We start from the raw sequence: 9,834 nt of genomic DNA, 5'->3' as shown, positions 1-9,834 counted from the left end.
TCAGTGTGTTTTCCCTACCCACCCCTAGGACCACCCCTTTAGAGAACAGGAATGCAAGTAAAATTTGTGGGGCTATAAAAGTAATTGTATGAAATTAAATAAGAAGCAGTAAAATGTGCAAAGAAATTGGAATACTTACCAAAAGTAAGCTCAAAGACATTTCCAGATGTGCAGCACAGAGACATTCCCAAATGTGCAGCAGAGAGACATTCCCAAATGTGCCACACAGAGATATTCCCAGTGCATTAGCACAGCCACAGTCCAGCAAAGAAACTGCCCAGCCCAGCAAAGAGACCATCCAACCCAGCAAAGAGACCACCCAGCTTAGTCCAGCAAAGAGACCGTCCAGCAAAGAGCCTGCCCAGCTTAGGCCTGCGACTCACATGGACCAACGCATGCACCCCCATATATTGAGCAAAGAGACATTCCCAAATGTGCAGCAGAGAGACATTCCCAGCAAAGAGACCGCCCAGTCCAGCAAAGAGACTACCCAGCAAAGTGACCATCCAGCAAAGAGCCTGCTCAGTTTAGGCCTGCAACTCACATGGACCAAAGCATGCATCTCCATATATTGAGCAAAGAGACATTCCCAAATGTGCAGCAGAGAGACATTCCAAGCACAGAGACCACCCAGCATAGTCCAGCAAAGAGACTGTCCAGCCCAGCAAAGAGACTGTCAGCAAAAAGACCGCCCAACTTAGTCCAGCAAAGAGACCGCCCAGCAAAGAGACTGCCCAGCCCAGCAAAGAGACCACCCAACTTAGTCCAGGGAAAAGATTGCCCAGTAAAGAGACCACCCAGCTTAGTCCAGCAAAGAGACTGTCCAGCCCAGCAAAGAGACTTTCAGCAAAAAGACCACCCAACTTAGTCCAGCAAAGAGACCGTCCAGATTAGTCCAGCAAAAGGACTGCCCAGCAAAGAGACCGCCCAGCAAAGAGACCGCCAAGATTAGTCCAGAAAAGAGGCCACCCAGATTAGTCCAGCAAAGAGACTGCCAAACTTAGTACAGCAGAAAGACTGCTCAGCAAAGAGACTGCCCAGATTAGTCCAGCAAAAAGGCCACCCAGCATAGTCCAGCAAAGAGACCGCCCAGCCAAGCAAAGAGACTGTCAGCAAAAAGACCGCCCAACTTAGTCCAGCAAAGAGACCGGCCAGATTAGTCCAGCAAAGAGACTGCCCATCCCAGCAAAGGGACCTCCCAGATTAGTCCAGCAAAGAGACCGCCCAACTTAGTCCAGCAAAAAGACTGCCCAGTAAAGAGACTGCCCAGATTAGGCCTGCGACTCACATGGACCAAAGCATGCACTCCCATATTTTGAGCAAAGAGACATTCCCAAATGTGCAGCAGAGAGCCATTCCCAGCAAAGAGACCACCCAGCTTAGTCCAGCAAAGAGACTGCCAGCAAAAGGGCCACCCAGCATAGTCCAGCAAAGAGACTGCCAGCAAAAGGGCCACCCAGCATAGTCCAGCAAAGAGACCGCACAGCCCAGCATAGAGACTGTCAGCAAATAGACCACCCAACTTAGTCCAGCAAAGAGACTGCCTAGCAAATAGACTGCCCAACTTAGTCCAGCAAAAAGACTGCCCAGCAAAGAGACTGCCCGGGAAAGAGAATGCCCAGCAAAGAGACCACCCAAGAAAGAGACTGCCAAGCAGACAGTGCCCAGGGAAAGAGAGTGCCCAGCAAACAGTGCCCAGAGAAAGAGAGTGCCCAGAAAACAGTGCCCAGGGAAAGAGAGTGCCCAACAAACATTGCCCAGGGAAAGAGACTGCCCAAACCCAGTCAGGAGACCACACAGCACAACCCCATTGAGCATGATTTTTTTTACACCACGCCTGGGGCTAGTGAGGAGGTGAAGGAAAGACCGCATTACAGGCTACTTACCGCCACTATTCACATCCGACACGCGGTGCCAAACCGATCTCCCACACAGCACTCAAGGGAGGGGCAGACCTGCGGAATACAGATCACTCCACCCTCTGATCTCACAAGCCCGGTTCCATCCCTCTGGGCAGTGCCCAGCAGGAGGAGAAGGCGGTAAGGGACTACACAACTGCACAGAGGTTTATCTGTGTTCCCTCTGCGGGAGGCAGGGCATAGGTTATACAGATTAGAATTTTACGGACAGAATGCCTGAAATAGGTGGTGGAATGCAGTTCTGGTGTGTTCCGCCAGAAAAAAAAAGCCCTGATTACACTTACTAGGTCATGCACCACTGTTCCCAAATAATTTTTTTTATATAATATTTCATTTGGTGGTATTTAATTACCACTTTTTATTTTTTACTATACAAAAGATCAGTTAAAAAAGAAAATGTTTCTCTTATTTTCTGTTGGAAAATATACCAAATAAAAATTCCAGGACAGGACAAAACTCCAAAACAACTTCAAAGTGATCTGATTTTTTTGCTAAATTTTTTTGGAAATTACCATGCTGATATTAGTGCACAGTATGCACACTAGTGTTTCTTAAGCACCTATTAGCATTTGTTGTATTGCTCCTAGAAGCTAAATAGTGTTAGCCTATGTGTCCATTCACACTACTTTAGGCTATAGTGTTTTTTGAGCTTCAGCTTCTAGGAGCAGAAAAAATGTTTTTGTAGAGTTTCTTGGACCGTTTTTTCAGTAGAAAAAATATGCTGAATGCTCCTAGATGTTCATAACTGCTACTAACAGCTTTCTGTTGAGCTTTTTCTTTCTTTTTTTTCTTTTTCTTCATGTACTGCAAAAACACCAAAAATATGCTTAAGGTCTTAACTGCTCATAAAAGCTTCTAAAAGATACCAAAATTCTACCAGAAGCTGGCACAAAATGCTATTATAAGCATTTTCCATCCAGCATTTTTATGGCTTTTTTTTAGATTATAGTGTGCATGGAGTTAAAACATAAAGCTTGGTAATGGTGCACTAGGTTAGGGTTAGGTTGAAGGAGTTAATGTACAGGCCACATACATTGGGAGGATGAAGATAAAAGGGTTAAAGATATGCAGGAGGAGTGAGATAAGAGGTAAATATACAGGTCAGATCAGTATCAGGATAGGGCTGACATATGCAGGAGAGGGGTGAATAACAGCAAGGGGTGGGTTGTAATGTTGTTGGAACTATATTTGCTTGTGTCAGTGAAAACACTGGTTCCTGATCACTGACCAGTAACATACTTGTCGAGGATTGGCCAAACCAGGAACGGACTGATCAATCGGGCACTCGGGCAGTGTCTTGAGGCCCCGGGGCCACTAGGGGGCCCCATCAGGGTGGCCAGCTTCAATAAAATCAGGGATGGTACGTAAAAATCTGTGTATTTTTACATCTGTCCCTGAAATGTCCCTTACGACATAATTTTGCTTTGAAAATCCCAAGGCCTTCCCCACCACGGTTTATTTAATTTCAGAGCAGGATATGCCGACAGCTGGAGGAGAGGGAGGAAGGAAGGAGAGGACACAGCCCGCAGTGTGGGAAGGGCTGCAGTCTGCTGGAAGGTAAGCTTGCTGAGCTGAACTGAATGTATTTTTGTCAGTGCTTACCCTAGCAAGGCTCCTCCTGTCTCTGAACTTGTCCCCCAAACTCTGCTATGCTGCCTACTCATTACCTGCCCACCAGTACACAGGCACAGTCCCCTCCTCTCCTGCATTACCACCTAATTTGTCTGTCAGCTGCTATGGCACTACAAGTCCCATCATGCCAGGAGATGGGGGCAACAGTGTGTTCAATCAGGCTGATTTTTGGGTGAAAAATGCTGGTGTGTGTGTGTATGTGTGACTATGGGGGTTATTTAAAAAAGGCAAATCCACTTTGCACTGAAAGTGCACTTGGAAGTGCAGTCGCCCTAAATATAAGGGGAAGATCTGAAATGAGTGGAAACTCTGCTGATTTTATCATCCAATCATGTGCAAGCTAAAATGCTATTTTTTTTATTTTCCTTGCATGTCCCCTTCAGATCTACAGGGACTTTACTTTAAAGTGCACTTGCAGTGCAAAGTGGATTCTCCTTTAGTAAATAACCCCCTATGTGTATGTATACTGTGTGTTACTGTGTACATGTGTATATATGTATACTGTGTGTGTCTGTGTATGTATACTGTATGTTCCATGTGTGCCTATTGCCGCTCAACAAAAGTCGATCTAACAATCCCATGCCTGTGAAAAATCCACTTGTTTTTGTGCTGCTCAGTAATTTCTATGAAATTTGTTAATGAAAACAAGGAAGATAATAAAATGGATCCCTTGCAATGAGCAACAATAGACCCCACCCCAGCAACAATAGACTCCACCCCAGAAACATTAAACTCCACCCCAGAAACAAAGGACCCCCCAGCAACAACAGATTCCCCACACAATAAATGACTTTCCCCCAGCAACAATGGACCCCCCACAACAAAGTACCATCCCAGCAACAATGGACCCCCCACAACAAAGTACCATCCCAGCAACAATGGACCCCCCACAACAAAATACCCCCCCAGCAACAACAGACCCTCCAGAAGCCAGCAACAATAGACATCTCCCTCAACAGTAGATCCCACCCAGCAACAATTGATCCCCCCAGCAAGGTAAGACCCCCCCCCACCAGCAACAGTAGACTTCCCCAGCAACAATAGAGCCACCACACAAAAACAGATCCCCACCAGTGACAATAGATACCCCAGCAGCCAACAACAATAGACCTTCCAGTACACCTTGCCAGTACATATACATTCAGTGCTGAATGTGCCGGAACTGCGCTCCCCCGCATTCCCGCTGAAAAAAAGCCCTGCTTTTTTTAATATTAAACCTCGTCTGCCATATAACTGCTCACCCCTCTATTTTAACTAGGTCTTCTTGTAAAGTTTCTATATCCCGTTGAGACGGTATTGCCCTGCTTAGCTTTGTCTCATCAGCAAATGCGACTGAACTATTTATTCCAAACTCAATATTGTTTATGAACGAGTTAAACACAATTGGTCCCAGGACAGAGCCTGGCACCAACTTATATTCTCTATATGGGGTATTTGGCTTATAGCGGTTAGGATCACCGTATGGAGCGCTTCACCTGCTTAAAGAAGTAATTACACCATTTTTCTTATATGCAGAATCATATAAATGCTTGTCACATGTGGATGGACTGACATGAGCGCTGCTATGGCATTTGAAAGACATAAGATGTGTTGGACTTTTTAAATGCTATCAGTTTTATTTGGATATTTTTTATAGTAGCTGCTGACGTAATTAATATAAGGCCGTTTATTTTATTTTATCTTATATTGCATAGTGGCTAGATGTAGCTCAATGTAGTTAAAATTATTAATTTGAAGAGTTTTCTTTTGGCCCTTAGCAGTGCCGATAGGAATTTACTGTGCACTCTTTTTTTTTTTTTTTTTTCAAATATATATTTTATTAGTTTTCAACAATGGGGCAAGGGCCCGTTTAACATACAGCGGTAGCATAAAAATGGAGGTCGCAGCCTCCAAGTCACACATCTTGATAGGTGATAAAATACAGTGCATATTCCAACAGCACAAGAAAGAAAATATAATCTGGGTCTATATACCCCCGAGGCTCAGTCCGTTGGTACAGCCAAGGTCTAAACAAGATAGGCCGACATATCGCTACCAGAAAAGAATGAGAGAAGAAAGAAAGGTAAGTTACAGGGGAAGGGGGGAGGATCGGGAAGGAAGGGGGATGTGGAGGGACAATGGGATGCGTGCGACGGAGATACATGTCCATGGGGTTGAAACTGCCATATACCGCCTAGTGTCTGCATAATCACAACAGCTAAAGTCGCAAGCAGGGACTTTCCTTCATCTGAGAGTATGAACATATTCCAGAGAGACCAGGTTTTCCTGTAGGTGTCCTGTCTGTGCTGTGCTGTCAGCACTAAGTCTTCCATTTTATTCATGTCTTCTACCCTCCTCAACCACATTGCCACGGTTGGAGGACAGTCTTGTTTCCAAAGTAGGGGAATACAGGACTTGGCCGCGTTAGTCAAATGTCGCAGTATAGATCTCTTATATCTTCTGGGGGGCAGGATGGAAACATGGAGTAGGAAGAACGGCGGGTCGTTGGGAATCAGTAGGTCGGTAAACTTTTGAGACCCCTAGCGTACTGCAGTCCAGAAAGGCGTCAACTTAGGGCAGGACCAAAACATATGTAACATGGACCCCCTTTCCTCATGACATCGCCAGCAACGTGCTGACGCGTCTGGGAAAATGGCGTGTAGGCGACTAGGTGTAAGATACCACCGTGTCATGATTTTATAATTGGTCTCTTGAATTTTAGTGCACAGCGACGTTTTAAGAGAATGGTCAATTATATTTTGTTTCTGGACTGCAGTAAAGGTGCATTGAAGCTCTGCCTCCCACTTGTCTATGCACACTAGGCTCGGCGGGTGGGCAGGTGTATTTAGTGTCGAATACATTTTAGAGAGGACCCGAGAAATTTGTTCCGTGCCCGTGAGGAATTCCTCGTATGAGGTCAGCGGTCTTGTGTAAGACTGGGGATTTGGGATGCTTTGAAGAAAATGGTGTATCTGTACTGCGTCCCAGAAAGAGAGCTGGAATGAGCCCGCGGGATCGGTAAGCCTAGTTAACAAAGGCCACCTACCTCGCCGCACGAATCGTGCAGCCGTTACACAATCTGAGTCCCGCAGCGTCTGAAAGCGTGTAGGTGAATTCCCAGGAGGGAACCGGTGGTTACCTAGAATCGGGGTCAAGGGAGATGTTTTGGTAGTCAGGGAGTTTTGAAGCGTCGCCTGAAGACATTGCGTCAGAGTGTTCCCTATCAAAGGATGCGATTTTATCTCAGGGGGAGGGAGTCACCACACCATAGCGCAGAGCGCAAGGGAATGTTTACCTGCTGTTGTTCTATCTGTGCCCATAGTTTCAATTCCTGATGTCTCCCCCAGTCCACGACTCTACCTAAGTGTATTGCTTGGTAGTATCTCCTAACATCGGGGAGTGCCAGTCCCCCATAGTGTTTTGGCACAGAAAGTTGGGCACGTGGTATGCGTGGCTTCTTGTATGCCCAGACAAATTGGGTAAACAGAGTCTATACCTGTTTAAAATATGTGGGAGGTATTCTGATCGGGAGAGCCTGAAAGAGGTATAACAATTTGGGCAGCACACTCATTTTTAGTAGATTGCATCTCCCAAACCATGAGTGTAGTCCCTTATGCCATGTGTCTAGCAGTGTCCTGGTCTTCAATAACAATGGGGGAAAGTTATAGTCATAGATGCGAGACAGGTCAGTTGGGATTTTCGTGCCCAGGTAGGTCAAGGCAGAGGACGTCCATTTAAATCGGAAGGTGGATTGTAACACCGAGAGGGTACGTGTCGGAATAGATATTCCCATTGCTTCAGGGGCCACAGGGGGTCCGTAGGTTTAGGGCCTAGCGCTCTGTGGATCCGGTCGATCCCCACCGGTCCGGGAGATCGATGCCTTCTATAGCGCGGAAGATGGCAAGCGCGGTATCCTGCAAGTCTTCGGGGCCTGTAGCCTCAGGTAGGCCCCGGAGTCGCAGGTTGTTCATGTCCTCCATTTCTTCCAAGTGGAGTTGTTGTGCCACCAGAGTCTCTGCGTGTGCCTCCTGGAGTCTCTCCACCACCGCTACACGCTGTTCAAACGCAGCCAGAGAGGTCTCCCCCACCTCCACCCTGGAATTAAGCGCCGATACATCTGCTTTAACTGCCGCCATCTCTTTGCGGTGCGCCGCCTCCACAGTCCCTATCAGAGCTGTTATGTCCGCCTTCGTCGGTAGCGCTTGAAGCAGCATGCACAGTTCAGCGTCCACTCCGCCTGTCGGCACGGTAGCCTGCCTCAGTTCGCCGCCCATGGCGGAGGTCCGGTATGTGCTCTATATGCGAGTTAGGTGCTGGACCCGGGGACACGCTCTCCTCCTCCGTGCGCGTCGCCACCATCTTGGCCTCCGGGGATGGAAATTGCTGGCGGTGAAATAACCGGTTTGGGGTTTGAGATGCTTATTTCAATAGCCTGTTGTTCCGCTTGGCTCCCTTCTTCTTAGCGGAGTGCATAGTGCTCTGGAAGGCACTGAAATAATCGGGGTGGTCGAGAAGCGACCGGGCGCTCCAGAAAAATGTGCTCCTACTCAGCCATAGCTAGTCCACGTCCCCGGTATGATGTCAGAACCCTCGGCCGCAGTGGTAGGCCGGAACGGCCACGGAGCGCGATCCCGGGCGGCAGCCGCAGGAAGCACCGGGGATTCTTAGGCCTTCCTAGGCCGCACTACGCCGAAGCCGGCCGCGGCCTCCTCGAGTGACCCAGAGTCAAAGGAACGTCACCGGAGGGATCTAGGCAGGAGGGTGAATGATGGGGGGGGATCGATGAATTCCCCTTACCTCTCCAGACGACAGGGACAATGTTTCTCTGGGAGGCCTCGAGGAAGAAAGATGGCGGCGGCTGGAGAAGAACAATGCGACGATTTCCCGGAGTCCGCGTACCGATTAACGCCACAATTTCTGTCCGGGACACTGCAGCGGGCTCCAGCAATCTGGCTGAGGTAGCCTAGGCAGGTATTTTGCGATCTGGTGTGTGGATGGCGACGGATAGCTCCGCAAGCATCAGTAGCACACAATTAGGCGTCCGTCGTTATTCGCATCAGGCCACGCCCCCTTCTCTCTTTTTTTTTAAAATCATGGTTATGACATGGATAAGTTCTTTGACAATTTTTAGGTGTTAAACCATCTGGTCCTGGTGATTTATTCCCTTCACGGCCTGCCACCATAGATAAACTGTGGCAGTACAGCCACTATGCGCTATAGGTGATCTGACCCTTCCGGATCTGGGACGCATGCAAACCACTGGCGACCTGCTCCCGCTGTGATTACACACAGCAGGAGCCCAGCGGCAGGTACCACTGACTCAATGTCCATCGGAACCTACCAATTACACAGGCAGAATGACAATCTGCCTATGTAAACAAGGAAAATTTTCATCCTATCAGAAGGGAATGTATTGATTCTGTGTTTCTGCAAAGCAGGAACATGGATCTTTGTGTTCTCCTAGTCAAAGAACCTCCCACACAGTGAATGAGCACAACCTAGGCACACAGTTAACCCTTTGATCGCCCCCTGTTAACCCCTTCCCTGCCAGTGTCATAACTACAGTGCTAGTGCATATTTTTTAGCACCCATCACTGTATTGTGTCACTGGTCCCCAAAAAGTGTCAGGTGTCCAATTTGTCCACCGCAATATCACAGTGCTGCTATAAGTCACTGATCGACATTACTAGTAACAAACAAAATATCCCATAGTTTGTAGATACTATAACTTTGTGCAAACCAATCAATATACGCTTAGTGCAATTTTTTAACCAAAAATATATAGCAGAATACATATTAGCCTAAATTGACGAAAAAGTTAGATTTTTTACATTTTGTTATTGGGTATGCTTTATAGTAGAAAGAAAATATATATATATATATATATATATATATATATATATATTTTTTAATTGTCTGTCTTTTTTTGTTTTTAGTGCAAAAAATAAAAACTGCAGAGGTAAATACCATCAAAAGAAAGCTCTATTTGTGGGGGAAATGGGACAATATTTTTATTTGTACAGTGTTGCATGACTGTGCAATTGTTAGTTAAAGTAACGCAGTGCCATGTTGCAAAAAATGGCCTGGTCAGGAAGAGGGAAAATCTCCCAGAGGTGAAGCGGTTATTGACATTACGTTTTTCTAGTCTTTTTTGAACACTGGTTTCTGTCAGCCACAAGGGTACAATCAATATAATGTTAATATCATTACTGTGTTGTTTATTATACCCCTCCTTAAGTTAACTTAGGTTAAAGAGACAAAACATATGGAATTGTACCTATATTAGTAGAGATGTACTGTATTG

This window comes from Lithobates pipiens, unplaced genomic scaffold (assembly GCF_037356315.1).
Source record: "Lithobates pipiens isolate NorthernLeopardFrog02 unplaced genomic scaffold, aLitPip1_a1.2 Scaffold_18, whole genome shotgun sequence".
Lineage (NCBI taxonomy): Eukaryota > Metazoa > Chordata > Amphibia > Anura > Ranidae > Lithobates > Lithobates pipiens.
The sequence above is the reverse complement of the archived record's forward strand: the minus strand, read 5'-3'. Positions refer to the sequence as shown.